The sequence below is a fragment of the Rutidosis leptorrhynchoides genome, chromosome 2, assembly GCF_046630445.1.
Source record: "Rutidosis leptorrhynchoides isolate AG116_Rl617_1_P2 chromosome 2, CSIRO_AGI_Rlap_v1, whole genome shotgun sequence".
NCBI lineage: Eukaryota > Viridiplantae > Streptophyta > Magnoliopsida > Asterales > Asteraceae > Rutidosis > Rutidosis leptorrhynchoides.
Window position 1 is genome coordinate 271,770,110 of NC_092334.1, and position 20,425 is coordinate 271,790,534.

Here is a 20,425-nt window from a genome sequence, read left to right on the forward strand (position 1 = left end):
GTTTTTCAAAGACTGCATTCATTTTAAAACAAACCATAACCTTTATTTCATCAATAAAAAGCTTTACGTAGATTATCAAATAATGATAATCTAAAATATCCTGTTTACACACGACCATTACATAATGGTTTACAATACAAATATGTTACAACAAAATAAGTTTCTTGAATGCAGTTTTTACACAATATCATATAAGCATGGACTCCAAATCTCGTCCTTATTTAAGTATGCGACAGCGGAAGCTCTTAATAATCACCTGAGAATAAACATGCTTAAAACATCAACAAAAATGTTGGTGAGTTATAGGTTTAACCTATATATATCAAATCATAATAATAGACCACAAGATTTCATATTTCAATACACATCCCATACATAGAGATAAAAGTCATTCATATGGTGAACACCTAGTAATCGACATTAACAAGATGCATATATTAGAATATCCCCATCATTCCGGGACACCCTTCGGATATGATATAAATTTCGAAGTACTAAAGCATCCGGTACTTTGGATGGAGTTTGTTAGGCCCAATAGATCTATCTTTAGGATTCGCATCAATTAGGGTGTCTGTTCCCTAATTCTTAGATTACCAGACTTAATAAAAAGGGGCATATTCGATTTCGATAATTCAACCATAGAATGTAGTTTCACGTACTTGTGTCTATTTTGTAAATCATTTATAAAACCTGCATGTATTCTCATCCCAAAAATATTAGATTTTAAAAGTGGGACTATAACTCACTTTCACAGATTTTTACTTCGTCGGGAAGTAAGACTTGGCCACTGGTTGATTCACGAACCTATAACAATATATACATATATATCAAAGTATGTTCAAAATATATTTACAACACTTTTAATATATTTTGATGTTTTAAGTTTATTAAGTCAGCTGTCCTCGTTAGTAACCTACAACTAGTTGTCCACAGTTAGATGTATAGAAATAAATCGATAAATATTATCTTGAATCAATCCACGACCCAGTGTATACGTATCTCAGTATTGATCACAACTCAAACTATATATATTTTGGAATCAACCTCAACCCTGTATAGCTAACTCCAACATTCACATATAGAGTGTCTATGGTTGTTCCGAAATATATATAGATGTGTCGACATGAAAGGTCGAAACATTGTATACGTGTCTATGGTGTCTCAAGATTACATAATATACAATACAAGTTGATTAAGTTATGGTTGGAATAGATTTGCTACCAATTTTCACGTAGCTAAAATGAGAAAAATTATCCAATCTTGTTTTACCCATAACTTCTTCATTTTAAATCCGTTTTGAGTGAATCAAATTGCTATGGTTTCATATTTAACACTATTTTATGAATCTAAATAGAAAATGTATTGGTTTATAGTCGGAAAAATAAGTTACAAGTCGTTTTTGTAAAGGTAGTCATTTCAGTCGAAAGAACGACGTCTAGATGACCATTTTAGAAAACATACTTCCACTTTGAGTTTAACCATAATTTTTGGATATAGTTTCATGTTCATAATAAAAATCATTTTCTTAGAATAACAACTTTTAAATCAAAGTTTATCATAGTTTTTAATTAACTAACCCAAAACAGCCCGCGGTGTTACTACGACGGCGTAAATCCGGTTTTACGGTGTTTTTCGTGTTTCCAGGTTTTAAATCATTAAGTTATCATATCATATACATATAGAACATGTGTTTAGTTGATTTTAAAAGTCAAGTTAGAAGGATTAACTTTTGTTTGCGAACAAGTTTAGAATTAACTAAACTATGTTCTAGTGATTATAAGTTTAAACCTTCGAATAAGATAGTTTTATATGTATGAATCGAATGATGTTATGAACATCATTACTACCTTAAGTTCCTTGGATAAACCTACTGGAAAAGAGAAAAATGGATCTAGCTTCAACTGATCCTTGGATGACTCGAAGTTCTTGAAGCAGAATCATGACACGAAAACAAGTTCAAGTAAGATCATCACTTGAAATAAGATTGTTATAGTTATAGAAATTGAACCAAAGTTTGAATATGATTATTACCTTGTATTAGAATGATAACCTACTGTAAGAAACAAAGATTTCTTGAGGTTGGATGATCACCTTACAAGATTGGAAGTGAGCTAGCAAACTTGAAAGTATTCTTGATTTTATGTAACTAGAACTTGTAGAATTTATGAAGAACACTTAGAACTTGAAGATAGAACTTGAGAGAGATCAATTAGATGAAGAAAATTGAAGAATTAAAGTGTTTGTAGGTGTTTTTGGTCGTTGGTGTATGGATTAGATATAAAGGATATGTAATTTTGTTTTCATGTAAATAAGTCATGAATGATTACTCATATTTTTGTAATTTTATTAGATATTTCATGCTAGTTGCCAAATGATGGTTCCCACATGTGTTAGGTGACTCACATGGGCTGCTAAGAGCTGATCATTGGAGTGTATATACCAATAGTACATACATCTAAAAGCTGTGTATTGTACGAGTACGAATACGGGTGCATACGAGTAGAATTGTTGATGAAACTGAACGAGGATGTAATTGTAAGCATTTTTGTTAAGTAGAAATATTTTGATAAGTGTATTGAATCTTTAAAAAGTGTATAAATACATATTAAAACACTACATGTATGTACATTTTAACTGAGTCGTTAAGTCATCGTTAGTCGTTACATGTAAGTGTTGTTTTGAAACCTTTAGGTTAACGATCTTGTTAAATGTTGTTAACCCAATGTTTATAATATCAAATGAGATTTTAAATTATTATATTATCATGATATTATCATGTATGAATATCTCTTAATATGATATATATACATTAAATATCTTTACAACGATAATCGTTACATATATGTCTCGTTTAAAAATCATTAAGTTAGTAGTCTTGTTTTTACATATGTAGTTCATTGTTAATATACTTAATGATATGTTTAATTATCATAGTATCATGTTAACTATATATATATCCATATATATGTCATCATATAGTTTTTACAAGTTTTAACGTTCGTGAATCACCGGTCAATTTGGGTGGTCAATTGTCTATATGAAACATATTTCAATTAATCAAGTCTTAACAAGTTTGAATGCTTAACATGTTGGAAACATTTAATCATGTAAATATCAATCTCAATTAATATATATATAAACATGGAAAAGTTCGGGTCACTACAGTACCAACCCGTTAAATAAATTTCGTCCCGAAATTTTAAGCTGTTGAAGGTGTTGACGAATCTTCTGGAAATAGATGCGGGTATTTCTTCTTCATCTGATCTTCACGCTCCCAGGTGAACTCGGGTCCTCTACGAGCATTCCATCGAACCTTAACAATTGGTATCTTGTTTTGCTTAAGTCTTTTAACCTCACGATCCATTATTTCGACGGGTTCTTCGATGAATTGAAGTTTTTAGTTGATTTGGATTTCATCTAACAGAATAGTGAGATCTTCTTTAGCAAAACATTTCTTCAAATTCGAGACGTGGAAAGTGTTATGTACAGCCGCGAGTTGTTGAGGTAACTCAAGTCGGTAAGCTACTGGTCCGACACGATCAATAATCTTGAATGGTCCAATATACCTTGGATTTAATTTCCCTCGTTTACCAAATCGAACAACGCCTTTCCTAGGTGCAACTTTAAGCATGAACATCTCTCCAATTTCAAATTCTATATCTTTTCTTTTAAAGTCAGCGTAGCTCTTTTGTCGACTTTGGGCGGTTTTCAACCGTTGTTGAATTTGGATGATCTTCTCGGTAGTTTCTTGTATAATCTCTGGACCCGTAATCTGTCTATCCCCCACTTCACTCCAACAAATCGGAGACCTGCACTTTCTACCATAAAGTGCTTCAAACGTCGCCATCTCAATGCTTGAATGGTAGCTGTTGTTGTAGGAAAATTCAGCTAACGGTAGATGTCGATTCCAACTGTTTTCGAAATCAATAACACATGCTCGTAGCATATTTTCAAGCGTTTGTATCATCCTTTTGCTCTGCCCATCAGTTTGTGGATGATAGGCAGTACTCATGTCTAGACGAGTTCCTAATGCTTGCTGTAATGTCTGCCAGAATCTTGAAATAAATCTGCCATCCCTATCAGAGATAATAGAGATTGGTATTCCATGTCTGGAGACGACTTCCTTCAAATACAGTCGTACTAACTTCTCCATCTTGTCATCTTCTCTTATTGGCAGGAAGTGTGCTGATTTGGTGAGACGATCAACTATTACCCAAATAATATCAAAACCACTTGTAGTCCTTGGCAATTTAGTGATGAAATCCATGGTAATGTTTTCCCATTTCCATTCCCAGATTTCGGGTTGTTGAAGTAGACCTGATGGTTTCTGATGCTCAGCTTTGACCTTAGAACACGTCAAACATTCTCCTACGTATTTAGCAACATCGGCTTTCATACCCGGCCACCAAAAATGTTTCTTGAGATCCTTGTACATCTTCCCCGTTCCAGGATGTATTGAGTATCTGGTTTTATGAGCTTCTCTAAGTACCATTTCTCTCATATCTCCAAATTTTGGTACCCAAATCCTTTCAGCCCTATACCGGGTTCCGTCTTCCCGAATATTAAGATGCTTCTCCGATCCTTTGGGTGTTTCATCCTTTAAATTTCCCTCTTTTAAAACTCCTTGTTGCGCCTCCTTTATTTGAGTAGTAAGGTTATTATGAATCATTATATTCATAGATTTTACTCGAATGGGTTCTCTGTCCTTCCTGCTCAAGGCATCAGCTACCACATTTGCCTTCTCCGGGTGGTAACGAATCTCAAAGTCATAATCATTCAATAATTCAATCCACCTACGCTGCCTCATATTCAGTTGTTTCTGATTAAATATGTGTTGAAGACTTTTGTGGTCGGTATATATAATACTTTTGACCCCATATATGTGACAACCTGGAAATTTCCAACCAAATTTAAACTTTAATCTTTATATGTTTCCGACACAATAAGCAATATTTGTTAAGTTAAATTTCAAGAATTTTAAACTATGTTCATACATTCATTCAACCTCGACCAAGTTCCAACGATTCACGAACCATTAAACGAATATGATTATATATGTATATGTGTATATATATTATAACTTGAAACGTAAACGAAATATTAGATTAAATACTTTATATGATTGTATCTGTTTCAAAATGTTTATCAATGGAATTAGAAGATAAGATCAACTGATTGAATTATCAGATATATTAAATTATGATTACAAGTCTCTGTTGAAAGGCCCACGTTGATTTGACAAATCTTTCCATTTTAACAATATTCGGAAAATGGTAAAGTAATTTATAAATAAGAACAAATTGTCAATCATTGAGAACTAGACAAAGGATAGTGGAAGATTGAATCTCATAAAGACTCGATTGATCTATTTAGTTTCAAACGTACAAAAACGTTTTCAGTTTAAAAAGAACTTTATTATTAAAACGTATATAACTTTTATAAATATCTGGAACCACTTTTGACAACTCATTACTTAACTAGTATGATAAAGATAACGATATTTATATTTTATTTTATTAAATATATATAACGATTTAAATTAATATTATATATATTTATACGCGTATAATACGTACATAGTTTTATACTTTTACTATACTTAAACTTTACCTTTACTTTATTTTTACTTTACTTTAACTTTAATAATTCACTTTAATAATTCATACTTTAATAATTCACTTTAATAATTCATACTTTAATAATTCACTTTAATAATTCATACTTTAATAATTCACTTTAATAATTCATACTTTAATAATTCAAAAATCTATTATAAATAGAATTTAATAGGTTTCATTATTTCATAGAAACTTGAAAATATTTTTCTCTAAACTCTCTCAATCGATTTACATATATATATTTACTCCGTATTATTTCAAGATATTATTAGTATACATAAAATATTACGACGGAGTGTTGTCCGAGTGATTTCGAAATTGTTTTTTGAGTAGGATAGGATTAAGGAAATTATGGGTTATAGCTATGGAGGTGATTGAGTATGGTTCATGGGTATGCTCGTGAGGTCAATATAGTGTTTATCATTTCCGTTGCGTCTACGTACCTTTCCTGCAATATTGAATCTCAATATTGATACGTGAGTACTCATAATTTAACTTTTACATACTAATAGTGTATCCCTGACTAGTGCTCGAGTATTTAGGATTATGCATACTTGTACTTTTGATATTGCCCTTAGACAGGTTAGGTTGAATCTTGAATTAGTTACACTTGCGGTTGAGATAAGGTATAAGATATGCATGTCCTTGGAAAGCTAGCGAAAAATTAAGAACTTTTCCTTTAGATATCGAATGGTTTCGATGAACGGATTAGAAGTTATAATCAATTGAATTTTCGATATTTTTATTAAAAATGATTATTATTATCGTCGTTTTTATCGTCGTTCTAGTTTTATCTTATTATTATCATTATTATTATCTTTATCAATAAAAGGGATTTATCATTAAAAATTGTTTTTTTTATTACTATCGTTATTATCGTTAAAGTTATAATTAGTATTATTATTATTATTATCCAATTATCATTATTATTATTATTATTATTAGTATTATTATTATTATTATCATTATTAATATATATATATATATATATATATATATCATTATTTAAAAATGGTTATTGTTATTGTTATTATTATTATTACTATATTATCATTAAGATAATTATTAGTATTATCGTTAATAATATTATAGTAACTATCATTATTAATATTAGTGTAATTAAAACAAATAATTGTAACACCTAAATATTTTGATTATTATTATTATCATTATTATGAACACGATATAAAAGACGATTAAAAGCTATTAAACGAAACGATTAGGAAATAATGAGTAAGAGTATCATGATGAAATTAAAATATTATAAGATATTAATTTAGATAAAATTATCGTTCTTATTATTTTTATCATTACTATTATTATTAAAAGTATCGTTAGTATTAAAACTATCATTTTAACAAAAATTATCATTTTAATAGAAATGTCATTGTTACTATAAAATATCATTATTATTATTATTTTAAATAGAATTATTATTTTAAAGATAATATTAAAAATTATCGTAAATATTAAAGTTATCATAATTAGAATTATCGTTTTATCATAATGTCATCTTAGTAATTATAAATATTGATATTTTTATAATAATAATTATTATTACATAATAATACAACTTTTACTTACTATCATTATAGATATTATTTTATAAAATAAATATGTGATACTAACATATTTTACTACGTGTAATAACTTACTTTAATAATACCTATCATATTATCTTTATGATATTAAATGAACCCTATAAATTTTATTACTTAATATATATAAAAGTATATTTGATTATATAAATTTAATATAAAATTTTATTTATTAATAAATAAATTATATTATTTACTCTAATAAATCTTTTTAAAATATTTAAAAATATAAAACGACGATATTTAAACTATATATTAATCATGTATAGATTTTTAGAAATTATTTTGAGTCAAATTTACTTTTGTTGACTTTTGCATATTAGTCTCGAGCATTAGGATTGTGGTACACTATGCCTTGACCTAATTTGTTAAACAAATATTGACCAACATATAAATATATATAAATAATTTAGGTTCGTGAAACCAAGGCCAACCTTGCACTTGTTCAATGACGTTATATGTATTTTTACTACGAAATACAGTATGGTGAGTTTCATTTGCCTTTTTACCCTTTATATTTTTGGACTGAGAATACATGCGCAACTTTTATAAATGTTTTACGAAATAGACACAAGTACGTAAAACTACATTCTATGGTTGAATTATCGAAATCGAATATGCCCCTTTTTATTAAGTCTGGTAATCTAAGAATTAGGGAACAGACACCCTAATTGACGTGAATCCTAAAGATAGATCTATTGGGCCTAACAAACCCCATCCAAAGTACCGGATGCTTTAGTACTTCGAAATTTATATCATGTCCGAAGGAGGATCCCGGAATGATAGGGGATATTCTTATATGTATCTAGTTAATGTCGGTTACCAGGTGTTCACCATATGAATGATTATTTTTGTCTCTATGCATGGGACGTATATTTATGAGAACTGAAAATGAAATTCTTGTGGTCTATTAAAATGATGGAAATAAATGATTATGATAAACTAATGAACTCACCAACCTTTTGGTTGACACTTTAAAGCATGTTTATTCTCAGGTGTTAAAGAAATCTTCCGCTGTGCATTTGCTCATTTTAAAAATATTACTTGGAGTCTTTCATAGCATATTTTGAAGAACATTGCATTCGAGTCATTGAGTTCATCAAAGATTATTATTAAATCAATTTATAGTTGGATAGTGGATATTATGAAATGGTATGCATGCCTGTCAATTTTCGATGTAAAGAAAGTTTGTCTTTTAAAAACGAATGCAATGTTTGTAAAATGTATCATATAGAGGTCAAATACCTCGCAATGTAATCAACTATTGTGAATCATTTATAATGTATATGAACGGGTCCTTTCAGTTGGTATCAGAGCGGTGGTCTTAGCGAACCAGGTCTGCATTAGTGTGTCTAACTGATAAGTCGATAGGATGCATTAGTGAGTCTGGACTTCGAGCGTATCTGCATGTCAAAAGTTTTGCTTATCATTTTGTGTCAAAAATTAACTACTTATCATCCTCAGAAAATTACCTGCTTATCATTTTTAGTCTAAGACACGTCTTGCTGTATTGATTGCATGAATAGTGTATAGACAAAAATTCATATCTTAGCATATCTGCTAAATCATATCTTATCGTATCTGTTACTTTAAACTTTGCCTGACATATCCCGCAAAGTCCTCCGTAATCTACGAAATCTTTTGATCTATATATATATATATATATATATATATATATATATATATATATATATATATATATATATTCTATGTAATTAGAATACCATCCGTTAGCCAAAATCATTTCATATCGAAAAGGAAAAAAATCCTTTATCCAATCGTACGAAATGGAATTCGTCATCAGTTCAAGTCACTCAGATTCCGAAATAGAATCCCATTCAAGCTCCGAAAGCAGTGTTACCGGAATAGATCAACCAATCAGTCATCACCTATTCTGGATGAATTGGGGATGGGTTCGTAGCCTCCTCAATCATTGGAGACAAGAAGAAGGTGATCCCTTCCATCCACCACATTGCCCTCTTGATGAAGAACCTGAAGCACTTACCGGCGAACCTGTCCGAAACACCATTTTCTCGCTCATTTCCAGAGTATCTCGTCACGATTATATATTACATCAAATTTTAGATTTTATTTATCCGCTCGTCCGAACCGACAATCACCCCGGTGTAATAGAAGAAGTCAACGAGCTTCGCGCTCGGGCAGTGGCTTTGGAGAATATGGTGTAGAGATTACAAACACCAGCAGCAGCATCAGCAGCATAACCAGTACCACCATCATCAACACCAACAGTACCATTACCACCTCCAACTACAACCGCATCGTAAACCTCAACTTCACAATCTGTCCCACGAGCATCAACGTCATACGCACCATAGATACCAAGGAGTACCAACAACAATAACTGACGAAGTATTAATTCATAACTTCATTGGAGAAACATTCCGCGGCGATTATGTAATCTCTAACGTCTTAGAGATTATCTAATCTAGCCCTAACCATAAATCAGTTAAGCGAACCAAAATGATGGAAGGAAGAGTAGAAACCCTGACAAAAATGGTGTGTGATTAACAAGCTAAACTTGCTTTACCAACAACATCAATAGTACCATCAGCGTTACCAGCATCGTCAGTACAGTCAACATCCGAATCAACAACACCGATAACATCACAAACTCCGTCAGTTCAAGAATCACTGTGGACATCATTACGAATCAATAACATTTATATTGTATCAACGAGTTATGAAGAATTAACTCATTTCCTCTGAAGAAATTATATGTATATTATATATATATATATATATATATATATATATATATATATATATATATATATATATATATATATATATATATATATATATATATATATATATATATATATTGAAATAAATCTTTCAGTGCTAAGCTATTGTGCGTGAATCTTAACTACTCGGTTAATTCATATTACAAATATGCAATAATGTACGTCCTTCGGCCGCAACTTAACCAGCGTTAACTACAATCTCTGCCGCAATTCAACAAATTCCAATTCATAATAAATCAAGTATATATTTGATTTTACACTTTCATCATCAATGTACCCGAAACTTTTCAGATAACATCATTCGTACTTTGCGAAATTCACAAGAATTCCACGAACCGAACACCATACATCAACAAATAACGAAGTATTGATTCATAATTTTAATGTCATTAAAGAAATACTGCGTAAAAGTTATGTACTTTTTAAAGCCTTTAGGGATTATTCAATTCTAGTTTCAACCGTAAATTAAATGAGTTTAATTTAACATTAACTCATTAAATCTATGTTACATCTGAAGAAAATATACATATATATATTTTCATAAAGACTGTAATAAAATTCTTTTGTACAAAATATTAATTGTGAAATTTTTTTTTAACGGGTAGGTAATACCCGAGAGATATATAAATTCACAATTAATATGTTACATTCTTCGAATCTGATTCAGCAAATCATCCATTATACTCCCTACTTTCACAACAATATACATTCTTTTATAGAAATCAAAACAACCATACTCATTCAAAATTTAATTACATATTCTGATTTTGAAATCTCAAAATTTAACTTGAGATATGACCAAAATCATCACTCTTAGATCCTTACATCTTTCACAAGCTATATTTTGACTTCAAAACTGTGTTAGAACATCAAATGTATGTTAACGATTACAATCTGTGTTCAAACCCTTCGAAAATTTCTGAAGACACTTCGAATGATGAGCAATCGAGATGATGATCCAACCACATGTTACCCACAGTTATGTACCCGAAAAACTCTTGAAACCAAAGTAAAAGTTTAAACAACGTATCCGCGTCAGATTCTTTGGCATTTATTAGCAAAAATAACTTTGCGACTCCTATTCAAAGTAGCCAGTTTTGTCACAGCTCCAGCAAGTCAACTTCGACTTTTCAGTCAGACTAACCTTATTATAACCTTGAGATATACACCATCGTTACCAAGGAACCTTTTACATTCTACCATATTATTAGCAGATGTACCAATAACTTCATTACCCTTTGACTTTAGCCTCTCCAAAAAGTCATCATAATTATTCATTGAAACCCCATCATTTACTCATTCGCATCTTGTAATGAGAATTGCCATAGGAATCATTGGGAATTAGCAATCAGTATTTTGAAATCTTGCAGCATGTCTGCGCCAACAGTTATATGTGTATATATAACGTCTATCTTCTGGACTTAATTTGAATGTGAAGTTTCTGAAAAACACTCCGAACTACGAATTGGTTCTCCGAAAATGGAAAAAATGCAGATGAAGCAGCAAAAACTATAAACGACTTTAAATGGTAAAAGCTGGATGATAATGATGAAGTGTGCTGGCAAAGCGCAGAAAAAGAGAAGTTTTGGAATTGGAAAACGGATTGACCAAAGTAGGAAGGAGGCTGTGGACAAATTACAAAGACTGAACCTGACTTTAAAGGATCCAAATGATTCAGTACCTGCTGAAGTCATTAACGAATACCTTGCTCCTGACTCTAAACCCCTGCGGACAATATTCTTCATCATCCTCTGATATTAGAAATTCTAAAATATCATCATATCTTTCATTATAAATATCCTCCATATTTCTGAAGATATTTTCTTAATTTTTCTTATTTGAAATCATTTACCTCTTCGCGCTATCTGTATTACATCATAAAAGAAACTATTTTAGTTTCTAAATTCTAAAAGATTCAAGTTTAAAATAGGAATATTTTGAAGTAGTGTTGAGAACTGAAGCATGAATTAGTATAATATAATGACACTTGATCAATGTGATTATATTACAGTAAGTCATGCTGAGTTTCTAAATGGAACGTGATGATTCACAGATCATAACATCATCATGTGCCATGTTATACGACTCTTGTATTCTATTTAACCTCTAAAATATCAAGAAAATATTTCTTGATGATTCGGCCTTTTCCAAGGTATTCTAGTAATTTGACAAGTCAAGATCGTGCCATCACAATTTCCTTCCTAGAACATTAACAATGTTCATTCCGAAATTCATATCTGTGAATTCTGGACCATTACAAGCGGTGCTTAATCGCAAGAAGAAGAAACGAAAGGACAAAACTCCGAAATAGAAATTGGGGTATAAATTGCAGCAAATAAAAGAGAGCATTAACTGTGAATGATAATGATTATAGAAGACAGAAGCAGAGACTTTGAAATATAAGGGAACATATAAAGCTCAACGACAAACCAGAAATTATAAACCATATATCGATGCATATAGCAATATAAAGACACGGGAGAACTAGAAACACTATAAACCCAAGAGTATAGTAGAAGTAAATAGATTCTTCCGGCGGTAGATGAAAAAGAAGAATGACCGATATGAAAGTTAAAAGTATATCGAGAATCAGAGCTGGATGGAGCATATTGATGAATACTTTAAAATATGAGTTGAGGGGGAAAGAATAGAAGGTGATGAAATATGACTAGGAACTTAGAAATCAACAGATTTAACTCACACAATGGCAGAATAAGTGAATCAAACCCTCTAGTGAATAGGTTAAGTTTTTTTTTTGATTAATTTAGTCAAACCACAACTAAATCAAGTGTGATTAGATCAACACGTAGAGCTATTATTCACCACATGGGTGATTTGGACTGAGAGAGAATCGGAGGAGCTCACTAGATCTGAGTGTGTGTAACAAATAACAGGCTTAACCTAAAATGAAGAACATAAGACTTTATATACCCCTGTTGTTGACTCACCCATACGATTCATTCATCACACGTATGAGTTGGCTTCATCAGCCGTACGGGTGATCACTCACTCGTGTCTTCTCATTTAGGTTGTAATTGTGACTTAGCTCAGCATCAACCGTGCGTATGAGCCTGTCAGCAGTACTAGTGAGGCTTCACTCGTACGTCTGACTAAGTCTAACATAGTCAAACATCTAAATCTCGTTCCTGCAGTTCCTGTAACCACATACAAACACAGGATAATAATGAGCAATCATGGTGGCCTGTAAACTGTTGTACCTGCAATGGATGTGGGTAGATGTCTAGGGACTTGCATAAAATGCATCAACAGAAGGTGTGAGTTGTAAGGAAACGAAGGAGGTGAATTTATAAGAAAATCTCCGACAGAATAATTAAAATGGACGATCGCATTTAAAGCGGATCCTAATTTCCTTGATTACCGGAGAGTCAAATCTTATTAAGAAGATTTTCTTCAAATCCCTTGAAATCTGGGAATCAATCATATCTACGTCAAATGATAAGATGAATCTACACTTACTCATTTCACTCTTCTATGTTAGCTTCATTCGTACTCTTCATATAAATGGATTGTTTATCCAAATTATTCGCTGATGATAAAACTCTAATTTTCAGCCCGTATGTATCATGAAAACATACTTATTATCATTCACGACCTTTCCACTTAAATTTCGGGACGAAATTTCTTTAACGGGTAGGTACTGTGACAACCCGAAAATTTCCAACCAAATTTAAACTTTAATCTTTATATGTTTCCGACACAATAAGCAATATTTGTTAAGTTAAATTTCAAGAATTTTAAACTATGTTCATACATTCATTCAATCTCGACCAAGTTCCAACGATTCACGAACCATTAAACGAATATGATTATATATGTATATGTGTATATATATTATAACTTGAAACGTAAACGAAATATTAGATTAAATACTTTATATGATTGTATCTGTTTCAAAATGTTTATCAATGGAATTAGAAGATAAGATCAACTGATTGAATTATCAGATATATTAAATTATGATTACAAGTCTCTGTTGAAAGGCCCACGTTGATTTGAGAAATCTGTCCATTTTAACAATATTCGGAAAATGGTAAAGTAATTTATAAATAAGAACAAATTGTCAATCATTGAGAACTAGACAAAGGATAGTGGAAGATTGAATCTCATAAAGACTCGATTGATCTATTTAGTTTCAAACGTACAAAAACGTTTTCAGTTTAAAAAGAACTTTATTATTAAAACGTATATAACTTTTATAAATATCTAGAACCACTTTTGACAACTCATTACTTAACTAGTATGATAAAGATAACGATATTTATATTTTATTTTATTAAATATATATAACGATTTAAATTAATATTATATATATTTATACGCGTATAATACGTACATAGTTTTATACTTTTACTATACTTAAACTTTACCTTTACTTTATTTTTACTTTACTTTAACTTTAATAATTCACTTTTATAATTCATACTTTAATAATTCACTTTAATAATTCATACTTTAATAATTCACTTTAATAATTCATACTTTAATAATTCACTTTAATAATTCATACTTTAATAATTCATTTTAATAATTCAAAAATCTATTATAAATAGAATTCAATAGGTTTCATTATTTCATAGAAACTTGAAAATATTTTTCTCTAAACTCTCTCAATCGATTTACATATATATATTTACTCCGTATTATTTCAAGATATTATTAGTATACATAAAATATTACGACGGAGTGTTGTCCGAGTGATTTCGAAATTGTTTTTCAAGTAGGATAGGATTAAGGAAATTATGGGTTATAGCTATGGAGGTGATTGAGTATGGTTCATGGGTATGCTCGTGAGGTCAATATAGTGTTTATCATTTCCGTTGCGTCTACGTACCTTTCCTGCAATATTGAATCTCAATATTGATACGTGAGTACTCATAATTTAACTTTTACATACTAATAGTGTATCCCTGACTAGTGCTCGAGTATTTAGGATTATGCATGCTTGTACTTTTGATATTGCCCTTAGATAGGTTAGGTTGAATCTTGAATTAGTTACACTTGCGGTTGAGATAAGGTATAAGATATGCATGTCCTTGGAAAGCTAGCGAAAAATTAAGAACTTTTCCTTTAGATATCGAATGGTTTCGATGAACGGATTAGAAGTTATAATCAATTGAATTTTCGATATTTTTATTAAAAATGATTATTATTATCGTCGTTTTTATCGTCGTTCTAGTTTTATCTTATTATTATCATTATTATTATCTTTATCAATAAAAGGGATTTATCATTAAAAATTGTTTTTTTTATTACTATCGTTATTATCGTTAAAGTTATAATTAGTATTATTATTATTATTATCCAATTATCATTATTATTATTATTATTATTATTATTATTATTATTATTATTATTAGTATTATTATTATTATTATCATTATTAATATATATATATATATATATATATATATATATATATCATTATTTAAAAATGGTTATTGTTATTGTTATTATTATTATTACTATATTATCATTAAGATAATTATTAGTATTATCGTTAATAATATTATAGTAACTATCATTATTAATATTAGTGTAATTAAAACAAATAATTGTAACACCTAAATATTTTGATTATTATTATTATCATTATTATGAACACGATATAAAAGACGATTAAAAGCTATTAAACGAAACGATTAGGAAATAATGAGTAAGAGTATCATGATGAAATTAAAATATTATAAGATATTAATTTAGATAAAATTATCGTTCTTATTATTTTTATCATTACTATTATTATTAAAAGTATCGTTAGTATTAAAACTATCATTTTAACAAAAATTATCATTTTAATAGAAATGTCATTGTTACTATAAAATATCATTATTATTATTATTTTAAATAGAATTATTATTTTAAAGATAATATTAAAAATTATCGTAAATATTAAAGTTATCATAATTAGAATTATCGTTTTATCATAATGTCATCTTAGTAATTATAAATATTGATATTTTTATAATAATAATTATTATTACAAAATAATACAACTTTTACTTACTATCATTATAGATATTATTTTATAAAATAAATATGTGATACAAACATATTTTACTACGTGTAATAACTTACTTTAATAATACCTATCATATTATGTTTATGATATTAAATGAACCCTATAAATTTTATTACTTAATATATATAAAAGTATATTTGATTATATAAATTTAATATAAAATTTTATTTATTAATAAATAAATTATATTATTTACTCTAATAAATCTTTTTAAAATATTTAAAAATATAAAACGACGATATTTAAACTATATATTAATCATGTATAGATTTTTAGAAATTATTTTGAGTCAAATTTACTTTTGTTGACTTTTGCATATTAGTCTCGAGCATTAGGATTGTGGTACACTATGACTTGACCTAATTTGTTAGACAAATATTGACCAACATATAAATATATATAATTAATTTAGGTTCGTGAATCCAAGGCCAACCTTGCACTTATTCAATGACGTTAAATGTATTTTTACTACGAAATACAGTATGGTGAGTTTCATTTGCCTTTTTACCCTTTATATTTTTGGGCTGAGAATACATGCGCAACTTTTATAAATGTTTTACGAAATAGACACAAGTACGTGAAATTACATTCTATGGTTGAATTATCGAAATCGAATATGCCCCTTTTTATTAAGTCTGGTAATCTAAGAATTAGGGAACAGACACCCAAATTGACGCGAATCCTAAAGATAGATCTATTGGGCCTAACAAACCCCATCCAAAGTACCGGATGCTTTAGTACTTCGAAATTTATATCATGTCCGAAGGAGGATCCCGGAATGATAGGGGATATTCTTATATGTATCTAGTTAATGTCGGTTACCAGGTGTTCACCATATGAATGATTATTTTTGTCTCTATGCATGGGACGTATATTTATGAGAACTGAAAATGAAATTCTTGTGGTCTATTAAAATGATGGAAATAAATGATTATGATAAACTAATGAACTCACCAACCTTTTGATTGACACTTTAAAGCATGTTTATTCTCAGGTGTTAAAGAAATCTTTCGCTGTGCATTTGCTCATTTTAAAAATATTACTTGGAGTCTTTCATAGCATATTTTGAAGAACGTTGCATTCGAGTCATTGAGTTCATCAAAGATTATTATTAAATCAATTTATAGTTGGATAGTGGATATTATGAAATGGTATGCATGCCTGTCAATTTTCGATGTAAAGAAAGTTTGTCTTTTAAAAACGAATGCAATGTTTGTAAAATGTATCATATAGAGGTCAAATACCTCGCAATGTAATCAACTATTGTGAATCGTTTATAATGTATATGAACGGGACCTTTCAGTTGGTATCAGAGCGGTGGTCTTAGCGAACCAGGTCTGCATTAGTGTGTCTAACTGATAAGTCGATAGGATGCATTAGTGAGTCTGGACTTCGACCGTATCTGCATGTCAAAAGTTTTGCTTATCATTTTGTGTCGAAAATTAACTACTTATCATCCTCAGAAAATTACCTGCTTATCATTTTTAGTCTAAGACACGTCTTGCTGTATTGATTGCATGAATAGTGTATAGACAAAAATTCATATCTTAGCATATCTGCTAAATCATATCTTATCGTATCTGTTACTTTAAACTTTGCCTGACATATCCCGCAAAGTCCTCCGTAATCTACGAAATCTTTTGATCTATGTATATATATATATATATATATATATATATATATATATATATATATATATATATATATATATATATATATATATATATATATATATATATATATATATATATATTCTATGTAATTAGAATACCATCCGTTAGCCAAAATCATTTCATATCGAAAAAAAAAAATCCTTTATCCAATCGTACGAAATGGAATTCGTCATCAGTTCAAGTCACTCAGATTCCGAAATGGAATCCCATTAAAGCTCCGAAAGCAGTGTGACCAGAATAGATCAACCAATCAGTCATCACCTATTCTGGATGAATTGGGGATGGGTTCGTAGCCTCCTCAATCATTGGAGACAAGAAGAAGGTGATCCCTTCCATCCACCACATTGCCCTCTTGATGAAGAACCTGAAGCACTTACCGGCGAACCTGTCCGAAACACCATTTTCTCGCTCATTTCCAGAGTATCTCGTCACGATTATATATTACATCAAATTTTAGATTTTATTTATCCGCTCGTCCGAACCGACAATCACCCCGGTGTAATAGAAGAAGTCAACGAGCTTCGCGCTCGGGTAGTGGCTTTGGAGAATATGGTGTAGAGATTACAAACACCAGCAGCAGCATCAGCAGTATAACCAGTACCACCATCATCAACACCAACAGTACCATTACCACCTCCAACTACAACCGCGTCGTAAACCTCAACTTCACAATCTGTCCCACGAGCATCAACGTCATACGCACCATAGATACCAAGGAGTACCAACAACAATAACTGACGAAGTATTAATTCATAACTTCATTGGAGAAACATTCCGCGGCGATTATGTAATCTCTAAAGTCTTAGAGATTATCTAATCTAGACCTAACCATAAATCAGTTAAGCTTTTTCTTCAATAACTGAAACGCTTTCTCTTGTTCATCATTCCATTCAAATTTCTTTCCTTTATGCATTAATGCAGTCAAGGGTTTTGCTATTCTGGAAAAGTCTTGGATGAACCTTCTGTAGTAACCAGCTAGTCCTAAAAACTGGCGTATGTGTTTCGGAGTTTTCGGGGTTTCCCACTTTTCAACAGTTTCTATCTTTGCCGGATCCACCTTAATACCTTCTTTGTTCACTATGTGACCGAGGAATTGAACTTCTTCCAACCAAAATGCATACTTTGAAAACTTAGCGTACAATTCTTCCTTCCTCAATACTTCTAACACCTTTCTCAAATGTTCACCGTGTTCTTGGTCATTCTTTGAGTAAATAAGTATGTCATCAATGAAAACAATGAAAAACTTGTCAATTTATGGTCCATACACTCGGTTCATAAGGTCCATGAACACAGCTGGTGCATTAGTTAAACCAAACGGCATGACCATAAACTCGTAATGACCGTAACGTGTTCTAAAAGCAGTCTTTGGAATATCATCTTCTTTCACCCGCATTTGATGATACCCAGAACGTAAGTCAATCTTTGAATAAACAGACGAGCCTTGTAGTTGATCAAATAAGTCGTCGATTCTCGGTAGTGGGTAGCGGTTCTTGATGGTAAGTTTGTTCAACTCTCGGTAGTCGATACACAACCTGAATGTACCATCTTTCTTCTTGACAAACAAAACAGGAGCTCCCTACGGTGATGTGCTTGGTCGAATGAAACCACGCTCTAAAAGTTCTTGTAATTGGCTTTGCAGTTCTTTCATCTCGCTGGGTGCGAGTCTGTAAGGAGCACGAGCTATTGGTGCAGCTCCTGGTACAAGATCTATTTGAAATTCAACGGATCGATGTGGGGGTAATCCCGGTAATTCTTTCGGAAATACATCGGGAAATTCTTTTGCAATGGGAACATCATTGATGCTCTTTTCTTCAGTTTGTACTTTCTCGACGTGTACTAGAACAGCATAGCAACCTTTTCTTATTAGTTTTTGTGCCTTCAAATTACTAATAAGATGTAGCTTCGTGTTGCCCTTTTCTCCGTACACCATTAAGGGTTTTCCTTTTTCTCGTATAATGCGAATTGCATTTTTGTAACAAACGATCTCTGCTTTCACTTCTTTCAACCAGTCCATACCGATTATCACATCAAAACTCCCTAACTCTACTGGTATCAAATCAATCTTAAATGTTTCGCTAACCAGTTTAATTTCTCGATTCCGACATATATTATCTGCTGAAATTAATTTACCATTTGCTAATTCGAGTAAAAATTTACTATCCAAAGGCGTCAATGGACAACTTAATTTAGCACAAAAATCTCTACTCATATAGCTTCTATCCGCACCCGAATCAAATAAAACGTAAGCAGATTTATTGTTAATAAGAAACGTACCCGTAACAAGCTCCGGGTCTTCCTGTGCCTCTTCCGCATTAATATTGAAAACTCTTCCGCGGTCTTGTCCATTCGTGTTCTCCTGGTTCGGGCAATTTCTAATAATGTGGCCCGGTTTTCCACATTTATAACAAACTACATTGGCATGACTTGCTCTGACACTACTTGCTCCGCCATTACTCATTCCGACACCATTTGTTCCTTTCGTTCTATTAACCCCTGGTCCGTAGACCTCACACTTCGCCGCGCTATGACCATTTCTTTTACACTTGTTGCAAAATTTGGTGCAGAACCCTGAGTGATACTTTTCACACCTTTGGCATAGCTGCTTCTGATTATTGTTGTTGTTGCGGTTATTATTGTTGTTGGGATGATTGTTGTAGTTGCTGTTATTGTTGTTGTTGTTGGGCCGTTTGTTGTAGTTGCGATTGATGTTGCGATTGTTGGGATAATTGTT